Source organism: Triticum urartu, chromosome 4A (assembly GCF_056163025.1).
Source record: "Triticum urartu cultivar PI428250 chromosome 4A, HENAU_Tu73, whole genome shotgun sequence".
Classification (NCBI taxonomy): Eukaryota; Viridiplantae; Streptophyta; class Magnoliopsida; order Poales; family Poaceae; genus Triticum; species Triticum urartu.
Window position 1 is genome coordinate 315,270,569 of NC_141876.1, and position 25,030 is coordinate 315,295,598.

The following is a 25,030-nucleotide window of genomic DNA, read 5'->3' on the forward strand; positions in this document are numbered from 1 at the left end:
AGCAGCAAAGATAAGACTATTGGCTTATTAGGAGCATAGAGGCACGGACTGACGGCCCCAACACGCATGGATTTACATGCACATAAGGCACGGCTTTGTTTTTGTTTTCCAATTTTTCTCAGTGACGCGTTCACTGAGACAGGTTGTGCACGTCCATGACGCACGACCATGCTTATGTTTTCAGAAGTACTTTTTCTTAGCACGGTCTCTCGGAGGGACAGGGACGTGAAGCCACAGTGCGCACCGTCTTGTAAGGATAAGAATGAGACGCACGGAAGGGCCTCTGTATTCGAAATGTTCTCAGTGACGTGTTCGTTGACATAATTTCATGCCAAGCAACTGAGATAAACAAGAGGATACTAGTTTGATTTTTTAGCATTTGTGTGAGCTGATTTCTTTTATCTTTGTGTCCAGAAACATATGATCGATATTGTAAACAGAAAGCACGTAATTGATATCATAAACATTCACATTCCTATTATTAAAAATATGAGCTTACTGCCTGAAAAAAAACTTACAGACGGTACGGTGCAAAAAGAGTGAGAATTTTTTGACCATGTTTACACAATGCACTCATTCAATATAGCAAGTACATCTCTCCAGACCTGTTTTCAGCATCCATAGTTGAATGGATCTGGCAAATCCAGATATTCAACACCTGTGTTTTTTTAAATCCATGTGCATATGCTTGCAAGTGTGTTGTTAATTTAAGCTTGGCACAATTAGAAGCCCTTTTGTCCATCTGCAGTACCTCTTCTTGCCGTTTGTAAAATTCACGAGTGAAATCTTTGCGCAGGCCAACCTTAAGCTTGATGGTCAGTAGCATCCTAGCATTGAGAATAAAGAATGTCACAAATTCAGTGTTTGCATCTGTGACTTCATAGTCTTCCAGCGTTAATGTCCTCAAACAAATGTCGCGATTATTGAGAAACACCCACTGCTTTTGGCGCCATTCATTTGTTATACCTCTTTGATCCCATCCTCCCCCCTAAACACACATGAAGAACAAACTAAGCAGTTAGTGCCAGTACATTATGTATATTGTGCGTGGGCTTTCAACGTGTGTGAAATCATCACCTCGATAAACAAGTTCCGCAAGCATTGAAAGCATCACAGCAAGTCAACAATCTCATCGAGATTAAAGCATGTCTGTGAGATAAACAAGGTCTTGACAGAATCCAACACCGCGTGTAGGCTACTTCTGCAGAGACCCTTCATTGAGCACATAACTTGATATTATTAGCTCGTGGATGTGAATCTCATGTGCTTTTGAATAACGCAGGTCAAAGTAACATGCAGATGCAGTACCTGAATAACTGTAGACCCAATGACGATATTTGTTTCATTGGGTAATTCAGAAATTTTCCCCAGGGTGTCCAACATAGGCGCGGACAAAACTATTATTTGTAGTTGTGCATCTACAGAATCATGTAGTAGTCTCCGGAGGGAAGGGGCATCCTCAATGATCAGTTTTCCTCCATCGGAACGAATGCCAATGCTTACAAGCCTAGCTGAGTTTATTCGTAGACAGTAGAATTTCTTGTTGCAAACAAGCAGCAGGCACTGCAGGGCAGGGCAACCGTGGTGGATGAACTTCCGCAAGGAGACATCCGATATATAAACCTCCACCAACGAAAGTCTCCTGAGCAGTGGGAGGGAAAGCATTTCTACTAGATTGTCTTCGAGTTTGCACATGGCGAAGGTGACAGTGTGGAGAGACGAGCGAAATCTCGAGATGGATGCCGGTGCCGACGACATATAAGAAGGGATTCTGCGTGCTTGCCTGGGCCCTGGGTAGAAGAAATTTGGGAATATATGATAGAACTCTAAAACTTGGAGTTTGTCCAGATTCCAAGACAGGAACAACTCATCAACGCCACAAGGTTGACACTGGAGGTAGCTTGTCGGGATGTAGAGGCGGCGAATCGGGCCCTCGTGATCGGAGAGGATAGATATAGGAAGACTGAAGCCATCAGCCACAAATTCTCCGTGGCAGTTGCAACTAAGATGTCGGCATTGAGTTTCAACGTATGTTTCCTGGACGATTTGCTTGCCTGGTAGAACGTAGATGATTTGGCAACAGATTTTTACAAAGATCTGGTAGAACGAGTATCAAGGATCACACGAAAGTCGAGATCGAGGGGTGCGGTGTGCCATATGCAGCGCCACCGATATGCGAGCACTTGTGTTCGGATGCCTTCCTTTATGGGCAGGCGAGAGATGATCTCGCCGAGGATGGCGTCCGGGAGATCGCTGATGCGGTCCGGACCAGACTCAACATGGTTCTCGGATCCAGTGGGCGGGCCATAGCCGCTCCTCTTAACGAGCTTAGAGGGCATGGGTACAGTCGCGAACCTCATCTTCTTGTTGCTAGAGGCACGCTTCTTCATCTCCATTGCCGAGCTCGTGTTGCCTCCATTGCAGCTCTTTGTGCGGTGGATCTGGAGAGAGGGTTAGGGGTTTTATGATTCACAAAGACGACAATATATATACATACCTAATCTAGAAGATTTCGACAGACGTGGTGGAATAGTCACGGCTTCGACAGACGTGCGTCTTGACGAGGCACGGCTATCAACCGTCTGGATACACAGATGTTTGGTGGCAGAGGCATGGGTCCGCATACTCAGTTAAGGATGCACAGTTGTGCAGTCTGTAGAGACACGGTGGTGTGGAGCCATGACATGGGGGCAAGTGTCATGTGAGGCACGTGAAAGCAGGCGTTGGTGGCACCTAATTGCAGTCTGTACAGGCATCGACCCCATTGAAGCCTCTATAGACACAGGTATCTATTCCCTGGATGCACAAAAGTGTGGTGGCAAAGGCATGGCTGCGAACTCTCAGTTGAAAAGACACGATTGTGAAGTCTCTGGATCCACGTGCCGTGTGTCTCCAGGGGAACATAAAAGCCACAGCTCGTGTCACGTGAGGCACAAGGGTGCAGACTCTAGGGGCACCGAAGTTTAGCCTCTACAGGCACGTACGATTGTCAACCATGTGGATACACAAAATTATGGTGGCTGAGGCATGGATCCGCATACGCAGTTAGGGAGGCACGGTTGTGGAACCACACAAGGGTGTGGCATCACACACACGTAAGAGTCATGACAAGTGTCATGTGAGGCACGTGGATTGAGACACCGGAGGCACGGAAAGGAAGGCTCTTAGGCATGAGTGTGAATCCTCTGGATGCACAAAGGTGGTGGCAGAGGCATGGGTGAGAATACTCTGTTGGAGAGGCACCGTTGGGAATCTTTGGACCCACGGGCATCTGGCTCCACGGGCACGTAAGAGTCACGGCTTATGTCACGTGACCCACATAGATGCAGGCACTGGAGGCACTGTTGGGGAGCCACTACACGCAAGGGCGTGGCGTTTCTCCAGGCCTGTCTCGGCATAAACCTCTCTGGGTGCACAAAAGCGTGCGTAGAAGGCGCCGAAGTGAGTCCTCTACAGGCACGTGTACCAGCCCTCTGGATACTCAGTTAGAAAACCAGGATTGTGAAGTTTCTATACAAAGTCTGACCTTAAGACGAAGAATGGCCGTCATGTCACGAGAAGCACGGTTTTATGGGCGTACGAAGCATGGACGTGCTTCGGTATTGGAAAGGTTTCCACTGACGAGTTCATTATCAGGAGCATGGTCCTATACTAACAAGAGTCAGGGTCGTGACTGTAAATACTCAAAATCTTTCCACAGAAACATTCAATGTGCAAGGCATGGACATCCCGTGGCACGGAGCACGAGTTTACAACCAATCCCGTAGCACGGAGCACGGACGTCCCGGCTAACGGGTCATGTGAACACACTATGAGCATCTTGTTCGTTCTAACAACAATTATATTTATTGTAGCTTCAATGTTTTTTCCTTCCAGCTGCGTAATGCTCTACTTCACAGAACCAATCTGGTAACATGATATAAAGCCATATCAAATGGCACCATATTAAATTTCTTACAGCTAGTGTCGCCTGTTAGAAGACAAGCACAGTTACAACACTTTCTAACCAAGGATTGTTATGGCAAGCTTACAGACGGTGCAAAAAAGTACAAGGGTTGTCTGTTCATGTTTGGACAAAACGCATGTTCAAAAGGGTGCAACAACATGTAACCCTGCAAGCTTGAACAACTAACTCCATGTAACACCCACAATGCGGCTATATCTCTCACGTGTCGGGGCACGACTTAGAGGCGTAGCCGCATGGTAGGTTTGTCGCAAGAGGGGTAATCTTCACACAATCCCATGTACTGAATAAGAAGGGGATAAAGAGTTGGCTTACAATCGCCACTTCACACAAATACAAGTTAAACATACATCATCCAGAATACAATCAAGGTCCGACTACGGAACCAAAATAAAAGAAGACAACCACAAAAGCTAGATCCCCGATCGTCCCAACTGGGCACCACTACTGATCAACTGGAAACGAAACAACACAATGAACACGATCTTCATCGGGCTCCCACTTGAGCTCAGTTGCGTCATCTGCACTGGTATCATCGGCACCTGCAACTGTTTGGAAGTATCTGTGAGCCACAAGGACTCAACAATCTCACACCCGCGAGATCAAGACTATATAAGCTTATGGGTAGGAAAGGGTAATGAGGTGGAGCTGCAGCAAGCACTAAGCATATATGGTGGCTAACATACGCAAATGAGAGCGAGAAGAGAAGCATGGCAACGGTCGAGTAACTAGAAGTGATCAAGAAGTGATCCTGAAACTACTTACATTCAAGCATAACACAATAACCGTGTTCACTTTCCGGACTCCGCTGAGAAGAGACCATCACGGCTACACACGCGGTTGATGCATTTTAATTAAGTTAAGTGTCAAGTTCTCTACAACCGGACATTAACAAATTCCCATCTGCCCATAACTGCGGGCACGGCTTTCGAAAGTTCAAAACCCTGCAGGGGTGTCCCAACTTAGACCATCACAAGCTCTCACGATCAACGAAGGATATTCCTTCTCCTGGTAAGACCTGATCAGTCTCAGAATCCCGGTTACAAGACATTCTGACAATGGTAAAACAAGACCAGCAAAGCCACCCGATGTGCCGACAATACCGATAGGAGCTGCACATATCTCGTTCTCAGGGCAACACTGGATGAGACATACTACGAGTAAAACCAAACCTCAAGTTTCCCCGAGGTGGCCCCACAGTCTACTTGTTTCGCACCAACACTTAGAGAAGCACTGGCCCGGGGGGGGGGGTTAAATAAAGATGACCCTCGGGCTCGCGAAAACCCAAGGGAAGGTTATAGGTTGTTAGGAAAATGTAAAACCAAGGTTGGGCCTTGCTAGAGGAGTTTTATTCAAAGCGAACTGTCAAGGGGTTCCCATAACACCCAACCGCGTAAGGAACACAAAATCAAGGAACATAACACCGGTATGACGGAAACTAGGGCGGCAAGAGTGGAACAAAACACCAGGCATAAGGCCGAGCCTTCCACCCTTTACCAAGTATATAGATGCATTAATTAAATAAGAGATATTGTGATATCCCAACATATCCATGTTCCAACATGGAACAAACATCAACTTCACTAGCAACTAACAACGCTATAAGAGGGGCTGAGCAAAGCAGTAACATAGCCAAACAACGGTGTGCTAGGAAAGGTGGGTTAGAGGCTTGACATGGCAATATGGGAGGCATGATATAGCAAGTGGTAGGTAGCGTGGCACAACAATAGAGCAAACAACTAGCAAGCAAAGATAGAAGTGATTTCGAGGGTATGATCATCTTGCCTGAGATCCCGCAAGAAAGAAGAACAAGTCCATGAAGAAGACAAATGGACGGAGTCAAACGGATCCTCACAAATGCGACATTATCGGAACTAACCCGAAAAAGCAACACCGGAAAGAAGAAAACAACATAGTAAACAACCATCACATAATCATGGCATGATGCACAACCAAGTATGATGCATGTCCAGTTTAATGAGGCATGGCATGGAAAAATGCACAAGCAAATCTACAAGTTAAGTGGAGCTCAATATGCAACGAGTTGCATATTGACGAAACACCACAACAATTATTTAGTTCTCTCCCGTTTAGGTACTCAACAAAATTAAATGTTGGTTAGCATGGCAAGAGGTGAAGCATAATTAAACTAACTATCTAGTCAAGTTTAAACGAGGCCGGAAACAACAAATTCAGAAAATTCTCATATGCATTAAGCAATTTTAATGCAAACACCAATTGTAATCATTTTAAATGTTGTTATCATGATGCGGATGATATATGCAAGTTGGATGCAATTTTAAGAAAATATTGGCATGAGCATGTTATGAAGCATTTGTCATCGTGGCGGAAACAAAAGGGGTGCCACGGCAACGAATCCGAAAATGATGCCACGGCAACATATCGGTTCCAGTAGCTCATGGAGATACCGGTGCAAAGGATGTGTGGCGGGAGCGTGCAAAAGATGGTGGGGTGACCCCGGTAACCGGGTCCCCACGGGTTATCGGCAAAAGAGGAGGACCGAGCAAGTGACAACTTGGACACGGTGCAAACATAGGGTGCAACTCATACATCACACAACATGCATTCGTTCCGCAGGTCATCGTCTCGGCGGTTATACCTTCGAAGCATGCAAATGAGGATGGTCCGGGTTCGGTGCAAAGTAGAGGAAGTAGACGTTCTCGGGACGTTCGTAGTGAAAGTAGTCGTTCACGTTCGTAGATGTTCGGGGTCATGACACGGGACTTGGCGTCCACGGGGTCTTCGCGGGTCGACGGTAGTGGTACATATCGTAATGGAACTTGGTGCATCCAAGGTCTTCGGGCGTAGTGGTACACATGTCATCGGGGTACTTGTCGGATCCACGAGATACTTGGCAACGGTAGAGGTACACGCGGTCTTTAGCGTGAGCAGTTGTACCCGGTCGAAGGGGAACTCGACGTATCCATGTACTTGGTGTTCCGATGTGATAGTCGTTCGAGCGTCTGACAAAGCGGTACTTGGCAGTCTTCGAAAACATCGGTAGTCGCAGTATACGTCCTTGGCGGTTTCGTAGATGCGGCAGGGGTACTTGACGCATCCACAGAAGGGTCTTGGCGTCCTTGGTGGATGAAGACCGCGGTGCGAGGTGGTGGCTTGGGGTCGGACGACCGAGGCAAGGTGGCGCAGGAGCTTGAGGGCGCGAGGGCCATGGCGCTGAGTGACGAGCTACCGCTACTCGATGCAGACAGAGGTTGCCAGGGGACGCAGAGGTAGCCAGGGGACGCAGAGGAAGCCGGGAAGACGGGGATGAGTGCCCGGGTGTAAAGGTCGCGAGGTCGTTGGAGCTTGGTGCGGATCCGAACGGCGAGGCCAACGCGGGACTGGGATCCGCCAGTGGAAGAGATGAACGGTGAGGCGAAGCTCGCGCATCGGGCGATGTCAGTGTACGAGGAAGGAGGCTGCAGCGTCGCGAGTTCCAGCGGCGGGGCATGGCTCACCGGCGAGCAACAGAGTCGCCGGGCGCTGCCGCAGGTACATGGCGAGGACGTGAGGGGGAGGGGCGGCGCAAGGCGATGCTGGAGGGAGCAACAAGGTGGCGCCATGGGTCCTGGACGGCGGCGGCACATCTGTTGGCTCCTGGAGCTGGTGCTTGACCGCGAAGGGAGGTAGGTGGCACGAGGTGGAGGAGAGGAGCGCGGGCGCTTCTCCTGGCGCGTGAGGAAGAGAGCGAGAGGAGGAAGAGATGGGGATCGAGCGATGCAGGTGTGGCGGCGGGCACAGAAACAAGGTGGGAGAGGTCGGGGCCTAGGGTTAGGGGCGCGTGGGTTGGGCCTTAGGAGAGGGTTGGGCCGGCGCTGGGGAAAAGGATGGGCCACGGGGACTGGGCTGGGGTCTCTGCTGCTGTTGCTCTCTTTTCTTTTCTATTTCTTCAGACAAAAATACAAAAAGGAAAGATGAGGGAAAAATGAGAGGAGCTAGAGAAATATAAAAATATACTCATGATCCTAAAAATGTGCTCTATTTAACAAAATTGGTTTGGAGATTTTTAAAGGAAGTAAAAATAATTCAAGTTTGAATTAAATTCAAACTTGAACCATTTTAAGCCCTAACCAAAACAATTCCAATTGAGATGAAATTTGACAGAGAGGCTAGGTACATGGTGTCAGAATATTGGAGAAAAGATGAACATCAAAAGAGAAGGGAAAATGGCACTTGCAGAAATGGAAGAAAGGGAAGGAAGGAGGAGTGATGGTGCAAGAACCACACATGGAGCATGCAACAACACAACATGCATGAATATGACAATGCAGATGATGATTATGAGAATGCAAACAGACACAAGCACAAATGCAATATGACAAGGTAAGCATGGCAACACAATGAGTAGAACAACATAACAAAACAAGATGAGCCCAGAAGATGGAACCCCAAATGGAATTGGATGGAGATCAACATGGATATATTGCTAAATATGGAAGTTTTACATCTGGGGTGTTACAACTCTCCACCACTACTAGAGGATCTCGTCCTGAGATCTAGGACGGCTCCGGAGAGAAACAGAATAGGAAGAGAAGAGGTAAAACTATGCTGCTTCTTTGACAAACGAGTGAAAACACAAACCTTAAGAGGTTCAAAACTTGAAAGAAGAACACAACCGAGTTGAATGAAGTTGAGGGAACTCTGGTAGAAAAGAGAAACAAGGAACACCATGTGAACCTTGGAGGTTGCCAAGCTGTGAATGACGAGCACAATGGACAAGAAGGAATTGAAACCACTTTGGTTGAAACGAGATAAACAAGGAACAAGTAAGAACAAATTCGAACAACACTCCGGTTGAAAAGAGATGCGAGACTTGATATGACAAAAAGAACTTGAAGGGATTGAAAGGATCGATATGGTTGACTAGAGGGGGTGGGGTGAATAGGCAACTAACAATTTTTAGCTTTTCTTTACCAAATTAAACTTTGCATCAAAGTAGGTTGTCTAGATGTGCAACTAGGTGAGCAACCTATATGATGCAACAACAACGAACATACAAGCAAGCAAGAGAAGTAACACTAATAAGCTTGCACAAGTAAAGGTAAGAGATAACCAAGAGTTGACCCGGTGAAGACGAGGATGTGTTACCGAAGTTCCTTCCTTTTGAGGGGAAGTACGTCTCCGTTAGAGCGGTGTGGAGGCACAATGCTCCCCAAGAAGCCACCAGGGCCACCGTATTCTCCTCACGCCCTCACACAATGTGAGATGCCGTGATTCCACTATTGGTGCCCTTGGAGGCGGCGACCAGTCCTTTACAAACAAGGTTGGGGCAAACTCCACAACTCAATCGGAGGCTCCCAACAACACCACGAAGCTTCACCACAATGGACTATGGCTCTGTGGTGACATCAACCATCTAGGGTGCTCAAACACCCAAGAGTAACAAGATCCGCTAGGGATTGGTGGTGGAATCAAATTTCTCTTGGTGGAAGTGTAGATCGGGGCCTTCTCAACCACTCCCGAGCAAATCAACAAGTATGATTGGCTAGGGAGAGAGATCGGGCAAAAAATGAGCTTGGAGCATTAATGGAGCTTATGGGGGAAGAGGTGAGTCAACGAGGAAGAAGGAGACCCCCTTTTATGCAGAAGGACCCCATCCAACCGTTACCCCCAAAACAGCCCCGCAGAGGGCGGTACTATCGCAGGGGGCAGCGGTACTACCGCTGGACCCAGTGGTACTACCGCTCCCCCTTGCGGTACTACCGCCCAGCCTGGGAGGGCTTGAAGAAAGAGGAGGGACTGGCCCAGTGCGGTACTGTCGCGGTGGTAGGGCGGTACTACCGCACCTACTACCGCTGCAAGTGCCACTCAACTCGACAGAAGAAGCGCCCCCCTCGAGTCAAGGCGGTAGTGGCCCGGTACCGCAGCGGTACTGCCGCTGAGGACCCTCAAGCGGTACTACCACTGGGTCCAAGGACTGCCCAAACAGTAGGGAATCAAACCTCCAACGACGCGGGAAGGCTCAGAGTGTGTGAAAAGGAAGTGTACATGATGATTCCACCCTAGCCTTACCAAAGTGGACCCCTTCTTGATAGTACGGTGACTCCTACGAAACTAGTCCACCAACAAGAAACAAAAGAGCTACACCGTCTTGAAAAACACTCCGAGGGGAAAGAAATCGTCTCGAGCCAAAGGATGAATCTCTGAAATGCTCAAAGCACATGGTTAGTCCGCAAATATGTTGTCATCAATCACCAAAACTACATCGAGAGATATATGCCTTAACAATCTCCCCCTTTTTGGTGGATTGATGACAACCAGGGATTTGCACAGGGAAAAGACATGAAAGTGAAGATACTTAGAACTAAAAAATATAGACGGGCTCCCCCTGAATGTGTGCACCTAGTTAGTAGTGCCTTTGGAATGCAAGACACACACATTAGGATCAACACTCCCCCTATATTTTATACTCCAACAATTCTAAGCACATGATACATGAGAGAAGGGTATAAAACTGGATAAGCATGCAACTCATAAGATACTACAGTACTGGATAGACATAGATAATAAAGGTAAAGATAAGGTAGCATATGTCTCACACCATATGTCTAGAACTTAGGTCTCACTAGCACCAAACCAAACCAAGCAAAACGACGAGAAAACACAAGACACCACAAACCACAAAGACACACTCGCAACACGACAACAACACAAATCCCTAAACTCTGTCCCCCTTTGGCAGCGAGACACCAAAAGGGCAAAGAGCGTTGCTATGGCTCCAGGTGATAGCAAGCTGAGGATCTCGAACATCACATCTCAGCGTGATCGTCTGCACCGCCGTCGTCGGTCGGAAACTGCTCAGCGTCTGAATCAGTCCATGGGCAATGCTGCTGGACCCACTCCTCCTCATCAGTGATCCTCTCCTCAGATCCGCTGTTAACAGTGGCACCCAACTGGCGCATGAGCTCCTTGTGATGTCTGCGGGCCTTCTTCTCAGAGACATGAGACATGTACTGGCCATGAGACTCCATCCAGAAAAGCTTCTTCATCTTGCGCTTAATCCTCTTAGCCCATGAGGGCTCCATACCGTAGGGCTCATAGTCCTCATCCTTGTCAGCCTCAGCATCGTCCTCGGACTCCATGTCAGCCTCAGAAGGTGGAGCATCAGATCGAGGGGCCTGGGTGCCCTAGTTGTCCTTCTTCCGCAGACGTTTTATCATGAGAAATCAACTCTCCAGTTTCCAGCGCAGCCCTGTGATAGTGATGTGCTCAGGCCTTCTCAATGAGCAGCATGATGAAAGGACCATAGATCGGGCACTTGCGCTTAGAAATGGCAGACAGAAGTTCAGACCACATAACATGAGAAATGTCCAGGGTCTCTCCAGTGGTTTCTTCCTTCTCATGCTGGCAGAAGAGAAGCATGTCCACAAGATAGGAGTGGACCATATCCAGATTCCCAATGTGCGGGAAAAGAGTCTCGTGGAAGACACGGTGAAGGATGTCCAGATAGGTAGACATCTCATAGGTTACCTTCTTTGTCTTGGGGTTAACCTTCTGGGAGCAGTAGGGCCAGAGAGCTTGCTTGTGAGTGGAGGTGACATTGTGGTGAGGACGGAAGCCGACTGGATGCTCAAGCCCGTGATCTTCCACCCCAAGTAAATCCATGAAGGCCTTCCACGTGACAGTGAGCAACTTGCCATTCGTCATCCAAGTCAAGGTCCTTTCTGCACCAGTTCCAAGATGGACAGTGGCATAGAATTGGCATATGATGTCGGCATCAAAGTCCTTGTTGAACTGCATGATTCTGAGAATGTTCAACTGAGTGCACATCTGAAGGGCTTCGCCAAAGTACTCAGGGTCCTTTTCCATTGGATCGGTGTCGATGGAACGGAAATCAACAAAGTGATTCTTCTTAGCCTTGATCACATCAAAGAAGATGGAGAACTGACAGCGGTTCCAGAATGGGCGGTTGACCAAAGTGGGATCTTGGTCTTCCTCACAGGGGTTACGACGACGCTTTGCCCAAAATTCCTTGGCATTCATCTCAGTCATAGTCTTTCCCTTTGGCTTGCTTGCAGATCTCTTCGTGTGCTGAGGTGGTGGTGGAGCACTTGAGGTTGCGCCTGCTAGCGGCAGTTGAGCACTAGATGAACCACCGACTAACTCAGAAGTGCGGTAGTGCTTTGACGTGGCACGACCGGGGTTGACACGGTGGGCCTGCTGCTCAGGATGATCACCACCTGGAACCAAACACACGAGCAGAAGAAACACACGAAAGAAAAGAGCATAAGCCACCAAAGAACACAACACGGATCAAAGCTTGGTAGGAAAAGATGGAATTAGGCATCTAGCTTGCGCGGTAGTACCGCTCGAAGAGGGCGGTAGTACCGCGCTAGATGGGGAACGGTAGTACCGCGACCCATAAGCGGCAGTACTGCTTGCACGGTAGTACCGCTCGAGGAGGGCAGTAGTACTGCGCCAGATGGGGAACGACGGTTTCCTACTGCCGTGGACGGATCCGGCACTACCGGAGATGCCAAATTCAAAAATAAACCTAGCAAACTTCAATCCATAGGGCCTAGAAGCCATCTCCATCCTACTCAAGCCTCGCCTTAGCCAAAAGACGAGAAGAACAATGCCTATTGCCCCTAAAAACTAGATGCAAGATCTAGGCAAAGAGAGAACGGGAACGGGGGCAATACCGACATCCATGGCTAGAGGACGTGGTGGGGATCGACTCCACCGGAGGAAATGAAGAGGGACGGCGCGAAAACGGTGACCGGCCGGGCCCCTCCTGCGGTGAGAGGTCGCTGGAGCGACGAGGAAGACGAGTGGGGGCGAATGGGTATGGGGGAGAAACAACTCCCCCTGCCCCGACATAACCCCCCATCGCCCGCCCTGCAGCGTTAGTACCGCTGGGGTGGGTGGTAGTACCGCTTGACCCTTATTAGCTGTAGTACCGCGCACGCAGCGGTAGTACCGCTCTGCCACAAAAAGGACTGACCAAAAAGGGCTATGCTCAAGGAAAATAAAAAGAAAAAGAAAAAACGAGACAAACACGAGAACACACACACACATAGAACCGACAAAAGGAACGAAGACAAACACCTCTCCAAGAGAGGGCGGTGGCCGAGGCCACCTATGTTTGAGTTCAGAGGTATGGTGCCACGAAGATTTTAACCTTGGGCCCATGAACAACACTCATCTTTGAAGCACAAGTACCATAAAAAATGGTTAATGTGAAAGAGTTTGGTTAGTTTATGCATTATGGGGGGAGGGAAAGTTCATTGAGAGAACAACACTCCCCCTATGTCCATGCCTACACCTAAACTAGATGACAGGTTGAGTGTGGTGGGGTGTGCAAGGGTTCAAGTCACATTGCTCGAATCAATGATATTTAGCTCATGCCTTAACTCGTGAAATCTTGCTTCATCCAAAGGCTTCGTGAAGATATCTGCAAGGTTATCATGAGTGTTGACATAGTTGAGCTCGATCTCCCCTCGCCTAATGTGATCCCGGATGAAGTGATACCTAATCTCAATATGCTTTGTCTTGAAGTGTTGCACCGGGTTGAGAGAAATCTTGATGGCACTTTCATTGTCACACCGAAGAGGCACTTTGTCACAAGTGACACCGTCATCCTTTAAAGTTTGCCTCATCCATAAAAGTTGTGCACAACGACTACCGGTAGCCACATACTCCACTTCTGTGGACAAGAGAGACACACAACTTTGCTTCTTGGAAGACCAACTTACCAAAGAGCAACCAAGAAATTGGCACCCTCCGGAAGTGGACTTCCTATCCACTTTGTCTCCCGCCCAATCCGAGTCCGAATAACCTACAAGCTTGAAGTTTGCTCCTCTTGGCTACCATAAGCCAAAGTTTGGGGTATGAGCCAAATATCGAAAGATTCTCTTGACCACCATAAAGTGACTTTCCTTAGGTGCGGCTTGAAACCGTGCACAAATTCCCACACTCAACATGATATCCGGTCTAGATGCACAAAGGTAAAGCAAGGAGCCAATCATGGAGCGATATACCTTTTGATCCACCGCTTTACCATTGGGATCAATGTCAAGTTGGCACTTGGTGGGCATGGGAGTGGACGCGGGCTTGACATCACTTAGCTTGAATCTCTTAAGCATGTCTTGAGTGTATTTGGCTTGGTTGATGAAGGTTCCTTCTCTCCTCTGCTTCACTTCGAACCCGAGAAAGAACTTCAACTCTCCCATGGAAGACATCTCGAACTTTGAGGTCATGAGAGCGGCAAATTCCTCATTGAAAGCTTTGTTAGGGGAACCAAAGATAATATCATCAACATATAATTGGCACACAAACAACTCCCCTTTGACCTTCTTAGTAAAAAGAGTGGGGTCGATTAGCCCAACTTCAAAACCACGGTCTTGTAACAACTCGGTAAGGTGGTCATACCACGCACGTGGGGCTTGTTTAAGGCCATAGAGTGCCTTATCGAGTTGATACACATGATCAGGAAAGTAGGGATCCTCGAACCCGGGGGGTTGCTTGACATAAACCAATTCATTAATAGGACCTTTAAGAAAAGCACTCTTCACATCCATTTGTTGTAACTTAAAGTTATGATGAGAAGCATATGCAATCAACATGCGAATGGATTCAAGACGAGCAACGGGAGCAAAAGTTTCACCATAGTCGATACCCTCGACTTGGGAGTAGCCTTGTGCTACCAAACGAGCCTTGTTGCGAATGATAATCCCATGAGCATCTTGCTTGTTCTTGAATATCCACTTGGTTCCAATGACATTGTGGTTCACCGTTGGCCTTGGCACCAATCTCCACACTTTTGTTGCGCTCGAAGTTGTTGAGTTCTTCATGCATGGCATTGAGCCAATCCGGATCTTTGAGCGCCTCATAGACCTTTTGGGGTTCAACACAAGAGACAAACGCGTGATGTTCACAATAGTTTGCTAATTTTCTACAAGTGCTTACCCCCTTTCTTAAGCTTCCAAGCACATTTTTCATGAGATGATCCTTGGTGGAGAGCTTGGAAGCAACCTTGGTGGCACGGCGCTCCAATTCCTCCTCGGGGGTGAGACGAGGAGTGGTCACTTGATCATCTTGAGTGTCGTCTTGAGCTTGTTCTTGATCTCATGGAATCTCTTGATCTTGAACTTGCTCGGAGGAGGGAGCTTGACCTTGGGCATCACTTGATGTTACAACACCATCTTGAGATTAATCTTGCCCTTGGTCTTGTTCTTGAGGTTGAGGGCCCTCACTTTGTTCTTCGGAAGCGTGTGGGTCTTGGGTTGGTGAAGGTTCCACTTGAGTAGAACATTGTCCTTCTCCTTCGGCCACAAGGGGTTCCTCAATGAGTAGGATAAGACCAACACCCATTCTTCTTATGGCTTGGGGAGGAATTTCATCACCTACATCACAAGTACCAATTTGCTCCACTTGGGAGCCGTTATTCTCATCAAACTCCATGTTACACGTTTCCTCAATAAGTCCCGTGGACTTATTGAGAACACGGTAAGCATGAGAGTTTGTAGCATAACCAACAAATATGCCCTCATAAGCTCTAGCCTCAAATTTAGACAAACGGACACCTTTCTTGAGAATGAAACACTTACACCCGAACACCCGGAACTACTTGAGGTTGGGCTTGTTACCGGTGAGTATCTCATATGGAGTCTTGTTCAAGCCTTTGCGGAGGTAGAGCCAATTAGATGCATGGCATGCGGTGTTGATGGCTTCGGCCCAAAAGTTGTAGGGAAACTTGAACTCCGCCATCATGGTCCTTGCCGCATCCATCAACGTCATGTTCTTCCTCTCCGCTACATCATTTTGTTGAGGGGTATAAGGTGCGGAATATTGATGCTTGATTCCCTCATCACTCAAAAAACTCATCCAAGGTGTAGTTCTTGAACTCGGAGCCGTTGTCACTTCTTATTGTCAAGATCTTTGCATTGTGTTGTCGTTGAGCTTCATTTGCAAAGTCGATGATGGTTTGTTGGGTCTCGCTCTTCCTCTTGAAGAAATATACCCAAGTGTATCTTGAATAGTCATCTACAATCACCAAGCAATACTTTCTACCCCCAAGACTATCAAAGGATGGAGGTCCAAAGAGATCCAGATGAAGGAGCTCCAAAGGCCTCTTCGAGTAGATGATAGTTGTGGGAGGGTGAGCCTTCTCATGTAGCTTTCCTTCGATGCAAGCACTGCAAGCACGATCTTTGGCAAAACTAACATTTGTTAGTCCATAGACATGGTCCCCCTTGAGAAGACTTTGCAAAGATCTCATATTGACGTGGGCGAGATGGCGACGCCAAAGCCATCCCATGTCAACTTTAGCCATTAGGCATGTCGCGGTCTTAGTGGGTCACTCCGAAAAGTTAATCACATAGAGACCGTTCTCGACATTCCCAACAAAGGCTACTTTAAGAGTCTTGCTCCACAAGAGGGCCACGGTATCAATATCAAAGAAAGTGGCAAATCCCATGAGTGCTAGTTGACAAAGGGAAAGTAAATTGTATGCAAGGGACTCAACAAGCATGACCTTCTCGACCGTAAGATCATGAGAAATGACAACTTTGCCGAGTCCCAATACCTTAGAAGACGATGCGTCACCCCACTCGACGTTGGAGGGCATGGATGGAATCTTTTGCACGTCCACCACCAAGTACTTGCTTCCGGTCATATGATTAGTAGCTCCACTATTGAGCAACCATGATCCCCCATCGGAAGCAAATACCTACAAGATCTCAATGCTTGGTTTTAGGTACCCATTTTGTAATGGGTCCTTTGATGTTAGTAACAAGGGTCTTAGGAACCAAAATAGACCATTCAATGTACTCATAAGGAGAACCAACAAATTTGGCATAAACATGCCTATCTCTAGCACAACACAACACATAAGAAGGGTTAAAGTTGCCGGATTTGTTAGGAAGGGAAGCGTTTTCCTTCTTGGCATCACTACCCCTCACGGAGAAAGGTCGTTGAGGTTCTTCTCGCCTTGTATGCGAGACACAAGACCTTTCTCAAGTTGCACCTTTAGCTTAGCGTTCTCCTCAACAAGATGCACATGCTCACAACATGGGTTAGTAGCATTTGCATTATCAATTAACATCATACGAGGAAAAATGGCTTTCTCCTTGGTTAGCTTTACTTGAAGTTGATCATGAGACTCTTTGAGGCTAGCATGAGCACCCTTCAAGACCTTGTGAGCCTTGTCAAGTAGATCAAACTCCTCTTTGAGTCTAGCAAGATCAACCCGAAGTTTGGCCTTCTCGGAGTTTAGCACACAAGAAACAATGAGAGCATGATCCAAATCTTTCTTTAACTTAGCATGATCAACGTTGTGTGACTCCTCAAGAGCCAAACGAAGACCACACTCTTCCTCAAGAGCATTGGAAAGATCTGAAATCTCATCAGCATAGTCATGACTATGCCCCTCCATCTTGGAGATAGTATCTTCATGAGCCTCGATCACGTTATTGGCTTCACCAAGTTGTTCCAAGAGAGCAACAAAATGCTTCTTGGTTTTACCCTTGAGTTTACCCATAAAGGACTCAACCTCATTTTCCTCCACATTAGGTCCCTCACATTCATCAATGCAATCCTTCAAGGAAGGATTATTAATGATGGTAGCTTTGATGTTGGGGGTTACCTTGTTGGTGGCTTTAGCCATGAGGCACTTGGCGGTGATGTTCTCGTTGGGTGAGTCGAAGGGAGATATCCGTGGAGTTTTTGCAATGGAAACGGAGGCCATGGCAACCGACTCACCATCTTCATATTCATCATCATCATCCTCATGGTACTCTTCTTGAACCACCAACGCCTTGTGAGGGGTTTTCTTGGTGAAGTTGCTCTTGTTGGGGAAAGACTTGGCTTTGTCCTTTCGAATGAGCTTGCCACCATTGTCTTCCCTTTTCTCATACGGGCACTCTGCAACAAAATGACTCACATTGCCACAATTGTAACAAGTCCTCACACGTTGCTTGCTCTTCGTGCCACTTGAGTTGTTCTTGTTAAAGTTTGGCCTTGAGTTTTTCTTTCTCCAAAATTGCCTTGAATCAAGTGCCATGTGTTCATGATAGGCATACTTTGTATCTTCGGGGTTGCTTTCCTCTTCTTCCTCTTCTTATTCTTCTTCAACACAAACCTTGGCCTTCAATGCAAGGTTGGGCTTCTTTGCCCTTTGAGAATGAAGCACCGCATTGTCGGCGGTCTTGTCCAAGATGTTCATAGCCACAAACTCATCCAACACTTCACTTGAGGTCAAAGTGTGGAAGTCCGCCTTTGACGAATGACGGAGGACATGGCCTTGTGGTACGGCATCATTGCCATGAGGAATTTGCACTTGATCGAATTGTCATCCGTGTCCTTGCTCCCATGATCTCAGAGTGAGACCGCGAGTTTGGTTACTCTCTGATAAAGCTCATGAGGTTCTTCATCTTCTTTCATTGCAAACTTATCGACTTCATCTTGCACTACTTCATAGTTGGAGTGTTGAATGCTTGCGCTTCCCCGGTAGAGAGAGATAACACAAAGCCATGCATCTTTGGCCAAGGCGAAGGGTCGAAGATGAGGTAGATCGTCGGGTGGAATTGCATCTTGAATGATGAAGAGAGCATTCTCATTGAATTGATTATCCGTGGCTTCTCGAGGAGTGAAGTTGCTTAGATCATGCGGATGGAAACCTTCTTCAATGATTCTCCAGAGATTAGTGTTCACATGATTTAAATGGCGCTTAAAGCGATAGACCCAAGAATCAAAGTCCTCATTTGTCACAATCTTAGGGGGAGGACCGGCATGATTCAAATGATTGGAAGGAATCGGTCCACCATAAACAAGTGGTGGTTCCACATGGGCAAAGATGCCGGTGCCATTTTTACCACTAGAAGAAGGAGACTTTTCACTACTAGCTTCCCCCTTGTCGGAGATAGCATCCGTAACCTTGTCAGTGGGATCACCCACTTTCAACGGTGCGGTGGATAGTTTAAGCCCTTCAATGAATTTAGTAAACATGCTTTCAACCTCGGTCGTCATGGAGGTTTTCAATGTCTCCAAGGCCACATTGAACTCCTCACGAGAGACCGAGGTTCCCCCATCACCCGTAGACGAGATCGGATTCACACCGGAGTGTTCCTCCACACCGTCTACGGTATCAACCATACTCTTCGGATGGCAAAGTCCTTAGTAAAGAGACGAGGCTCTGATACCAATTGAAAGGATCGATATGGTTGACTAGAGGGGGGGGGTGAATAGGCAACTAACAATTTTTAGCTTTTCTTTACCAAATTAAACTTTGCATCAAAGTAGGTTGTCTAGATGTGCAACTAGGTGAGCAACCTATATGATGCAACAACAACGAACATACAAGCAAGCAAGAGAAGTAACACTAATAAGCTTGCACAAGTAAAGGTAAGAGATAACCAAGAGTGGACCCAGTGAAGACGAGGATGTGTTACCGAAGTTCCTTCCTTTTGAGGGGAAGTACGTCTCCGTTAGAGCGGTGTGGAGGCACAATGCTCCCTAAGAATCCACTAGGGCCACCGTATTCTCCTCACGCCCTCACACAATGCGAGATGCCGTGATTCCACTATTGGTGCCCTTGGAGGCGGCGACCGGACCTTTACAAACAAGGTTGGGGCAAACTCCACAACTCAATCGGAGGTTCCCAACAACACCACAAAGCTTCACCATAATGGACTATGGCTCTGTGGTGACCTCAACCCTCTAGGGTGCTCAAACACCCAAGACTAACAAGATCCGCTAGGGATTGGTGGTGGAATCAAATTTCTCTTGGTGGAAGTGTAGATCAGGGCCTTCTCAACCACTCCCAAGCAAATCAACAAGTATGATTGGCTAGGGAGAGAGATCGGGCAAAAATGGAGCTTGGAGCATTAATGGAGCTTATGGGGGAAGAGGTGAGTCAACGAGGAAGAAGGAGACCCCCTTTTATACAAAAGGACCCCATCCAACCGTTACCCCCAAAACAGCCCCGCAGAGGGTGGTACTACCGCAGGGGGCAGCGGTACTACCGCTGGACCAAGCGTTACTACCACTCCCCCTTGCGGTAATACCGCCCAGCCTGGGAGGGCTTGAAGAAAGAGGAGGGACTGGCCCAATGCGGTACTGCCATGGTGGTAGGGCGGTACTACCGCTCTCGAGCGGTACTACCGCACCTACTACCGCTGCAAGTGCCGCTCAACCCGACATGAGAAGCACCCCCCTCGAGTCGAGGCGGTAGTGGCCCGGTACCGCAGCGGTACTGCCGCCGAGGACCCTTAAGCGGTACTACCGCTGGGCACCGCAATACTACTGCTGGGGCCAAAGACTGCCCAAACAGCAGGGAATCAAACCTCCAATGGCGCGGGAAGGCCCAGAGGGTGTGAAACGGAAGTGTATGTGATGATTACACCCTATCCTTACCAAAGTGGACCCCCTCTTGATAGTACGGTGACTCCTACGAAACTAGTCCACCAACAAGAAACGAAAGAGCTACACCGTCTTGAAAAACACTCCGAGGGGAAAGAAATCGTCTCGAGCCAAATGATGAATCTCTGAAATGCTCAAAGCACATGGTTAGTCCGCAAATATGTTGTCATCAATCACCAAAACTACATCGAGAGAGATATGCCTTAACAGAGATGACGCAACACTCCGGTTAAATAGATCAGCACGAAAAGTGCACGATCCTCACAATTCGAGATGATGAGTGAAGAGAGCAACATCACAATGCCTCGGAGGAAAGAATAGAAGCTAGATCATTAGGAAGAAAGAAAGTAGAAGAAAACGGTAACTTCTATCAGCAATGAATTTGAAGGCACTCTTAGAACTAAGGATTGAAAGGAGTTGTTGAAAAATTAAACAACAAAAGAATAAGGTTGTTGTGGGCTTATGGAAAACTTCTCAAAATTGAGGCAAAATTCTGCCACTACGGAAACAATAGATTGGATTTATATCAACAAGGAGACGAGAAGCTTATTTCACCGGGAGGATAAATGAAGAACTTGGGTCATTTATAAGCACCATAAATGGCAACAATCCTTAGGGAAGGCTTTAGGTGAAATATAACCCAAGGTAACTCCAATGAAGAGATTGATGGATTTAAAATACCTCATAGTTGACAACATGTGAATCATGAAACACAAACTCAAATTGTCAAGAGTGACATAACACCACGTAAAAAGATAAGATAGGAAGAACTGCACTTAGAAATGCAAGATGAAGAATGTTTGAACTCCTCAAAACAAGACATGTGTTGAGCACCATGTTTATTTCAGAGTACAGCTTGGCGGATCTTAACTTCGAGAGAGACCTTGAGGACAATTGAAGAATAAAAGGAATCCTTGACGGACCACCATGAAGAAACTCTCGAAGAACTCCAGATAGATTAAAGAAGGTCGCAAGGAAAACAAGCTTGAAAAGAATAAGATGAACCTTTGCATTGATTAGATGGAGCTCCGCGATGATATAACCGAGGAAAAAACTTGAAACTCCGGAAAGAAAAGATGAAGCATCTGGAACCAAGAATGTGACATGATGAACAACTCTGGAAAGAAGAAATTAGGTCACTTGGATGAAAAAATAATAAGAATTACGTTATGCGTATCCTTCACCAATTTAAATTGATGACAAGCAATGGATTTGGCATACTACTCATTCTGATTGGAAAAGATAAAGTAGAGATATAGCGTAAACTCAATGGACCACCAATAGGATTTGGAAACAACGAATGAATTGATATGAGAACATAAGAAGAAGGAATCTTGAACACACCACCGTAAGAATTGGAAATGAACGAAGTAAAGGGATGAATCACCGGTAAGAACTAGAGAACAAATGAAGATACTTGAGGGAATTTGATACAAGAGAACGAAGAGATCACGAGCTGATTAGAGAATATTTGAGCGATGCACCGGTAAGATTTGGAGAACAAGGGATGAAAGCTGGAATGAATAATTCTGAGATGATGGGTTCCGGAGAATCAAACTGAAAAGACTCCTGAATTGCTCCGGATAGTTGAAAAGAATTCTCACAATCAAAACAATTACGAGAGAATAGTATCAAGCTTGAACTGAGAATCTTTGAAAGAACGGGTAAGGATTTAAGAGGAACTCTTCTTCGGTCTTCAAATGCAGAGAATGACGATGAGAAACACCACCATGAATTTTTGAGGTACTCCAGAATGAACATTAGAAAGGTTGAACCACGATGAAAAGAATTTGAAAGATATTAGAGAAGGACATTTGAACGATGATAATTCATTATTATGTCAACTTTGAAAGATTTGAGAATAGCCCCGAGAGAATTACAAGAGTCAGGTAAGAGCCTGGGAAAAGACCTGTGGGTTAGGGCCCACTCAAAAGAAACAACATTGAATGATTAAAAGATATATTGGGCCGGTTGAATTAAATGGCTTGAATAAGGTAAGACCACGAAACAGCTGAAAGGATTACGAATAGAAACTTGAATCTCCTAAGATATCTTCAGCACTCCTAAACAAATGAATAGCGAGAAGTGAATGATTAGGGGTGTGCACCGGCATGAGAAAACATTTGAAATAAGGAAAAGAATATGATCAACACCGAAAGCTTGAATTGAATCCATCGGAGAAGAAAAGGGAACGAAGAATGATGAACTTGAAGCTTCCTTAGCATCCTCCTAAGAATCACCGGATAGGAACATTGAAAGAAAAGAATGGAGAGACTTCCCATCAATAAGATGGATACTTGGTTAAGAAAACCGAGTCCTTGAAGAAAAAGGGTGGGAGGGCGGGAAAACAAAGGCAACTTGGGGACAGATGAAATAAAAACCGATGAGAATACTTAGAGTTGAACTTGCAGATGTTGAAAATGATCGGATCCACTTGAAGAGGAGCACACCAGTTGAGAAGAAATTGAAATGAAAAACTCGATGATCAAGAAGGATTAATGTTCACATAGAAATATGAGAACACCACTTAGGAAAGGTATGTAATCCACATTTGACATTGAAGCAACTCAAATACCACAACAAAACAAAACAAAGGATTTGGTTTGCAGGATAAACCGGAAACAAACATATGATAGATCCCATATCGTATCTTGTGTCTGTTGGAATGATATTCTAGGAGCTACTTGAATTCCCACTTATAAACTCCCGAAACTTTCTGGTTATGCAATCAGGTGTTGGGGATACAGGGGAAGCATAATATCTCACCCAAACTAACAATTCCTACATCCAGCTGTATCCATCCTTCAACACATAACGAAGAAACCTTCGGAAATCATGTACCTCAACCTTCGAAAAGCAACCGTTATACGAGTTATGGCGATATTCCCGAACTCCCGCCCCAGTACTGGGTGGCGTCGAGCTTATCTCACCAACAACTGCATAAAAGAGATTTTTGATGTCGACGAACTCAGGTATTCCAGAACTGCAACGATAAAATTGTGACGACAACACCTCAGAGCTCAACTCCCCGAGACACTACCACAACCCCTAAATGTCAGGAGGCACCAAGAACAATGTTCTCGTCACAAAACCATCAGAACGATTCCAAGATACCCGCGTGATCCTAATTATTTTTCATGAAATTTGAGGAGAGAAGAGTCAAAACTCTACGCCAGGAGGCCTCACCAGAGCGACGAAGGGACTGGGGAGTAAAAAGAATCCTACTCTCCGATATATATAATCCTAAGACTCAAAACATTTTCTTCTAGACTCAACAACATCAGCGATTCGATCAAGCAGGGGGCTCCTAAGTCGGGGAAGGCTCTGATTACCAACTTGTAACACCCACAATGCGGCTATATCTCCCACGTGTCGGGGCATGACTTAGAGGCATAGCCACATGGTAGGTTTTTCGCAAGAGGGGTAATCTTCACACAATCCCATGTACTGAATAAGAAGGGGATAAAGAGTTGGCTTACAATCAACACTTCACACAAATACAAGTTAAACATACATCATCCAGAATACAATCAAGGTCCGACTACGGAACCAAAATAAAAGAAGACAACCCCAAAAGCTAGACCCCTGATCATCCCAACTGGGCACCACTACTGATCAACTGGAAACGAAACAACACAACAAACACGATCTTCATCGAGCTCCCACTTGAGCTCAGTTGCGTCATCTGCACTGGTATCATCGGCACCTGCAACTGTTTGGAAGTATCTGTGAGCCACGAGGACTCAGCAATCTCACACCCGCGAGATCAAGACTATATAAGCTTATGGGTAGGAAAGGGTAATGAGGTGGAGTTACAACAAGCACTAAGCATATATGGTGGCTAACATACGCAAATGAGAGCGAGAAGAGAAGCAACGCAATGGTCGAGTAACTAGAAGTGATCAAGAAGTGATCCTGATACTACTTACTGTCAAGCATAACACAAGAACCGTGTTCACTTCCCGGACTCCGCCGAGAAGAGACCATCACGGCTACACACGCGGCTGATGCATTTTAATTAAGTTAAGTGTCAAGTTCTCTACAATCGGACATTAACAAATTCCCATCTGCCCTTAACCGTGGGCACGGCTTTCGAAAGTTCAAAACCCTGCAGGGGTGTCCCAACATAGCCCATCACAAGGTCTCATGATCAACGAAGGATATTCCTTCTCCCGGGAAGACCCGATCAGTCTTGGAATCCCGGTTACAAGACATTTCGACAATGGTAAAACAAGACCAGCAAAGCCACCCGATGTGCCGACAATCCCGATAGGAGCTGCACATATCTCGTTCTCAGGGCAACACCGGATGAGACATCCTACGAGTAAAACCAAACCTCAAGTTTCTCTGAGGTGGCCCCGTAGTCTACTCGTTTTGGACCAACACTTAGAGAAGCTCTGCCCCCCCCCCGGGGGGGGGGGGTAAATAAAGATGACCCTTGGGCTCGTTGAAACCCAAGGGACGATTATAGGTTCTTAGGCAAATGTAAAACCAAGGTTGGGCCTTGATGCAGGAGTTTTATTCAAAGCGAACTGTCAAGGGGTTCCCATAACACCCAACCGCGTAAGGAACACAAAATCAAGGAAGATAACACCGGTATGCCGGAAACTAGGGCGGCAAGAGTGGAACAAAACACCAGGCATAAGGCTGAGCCTTCCACCCTTTACCAAGTATATAGATGCATTA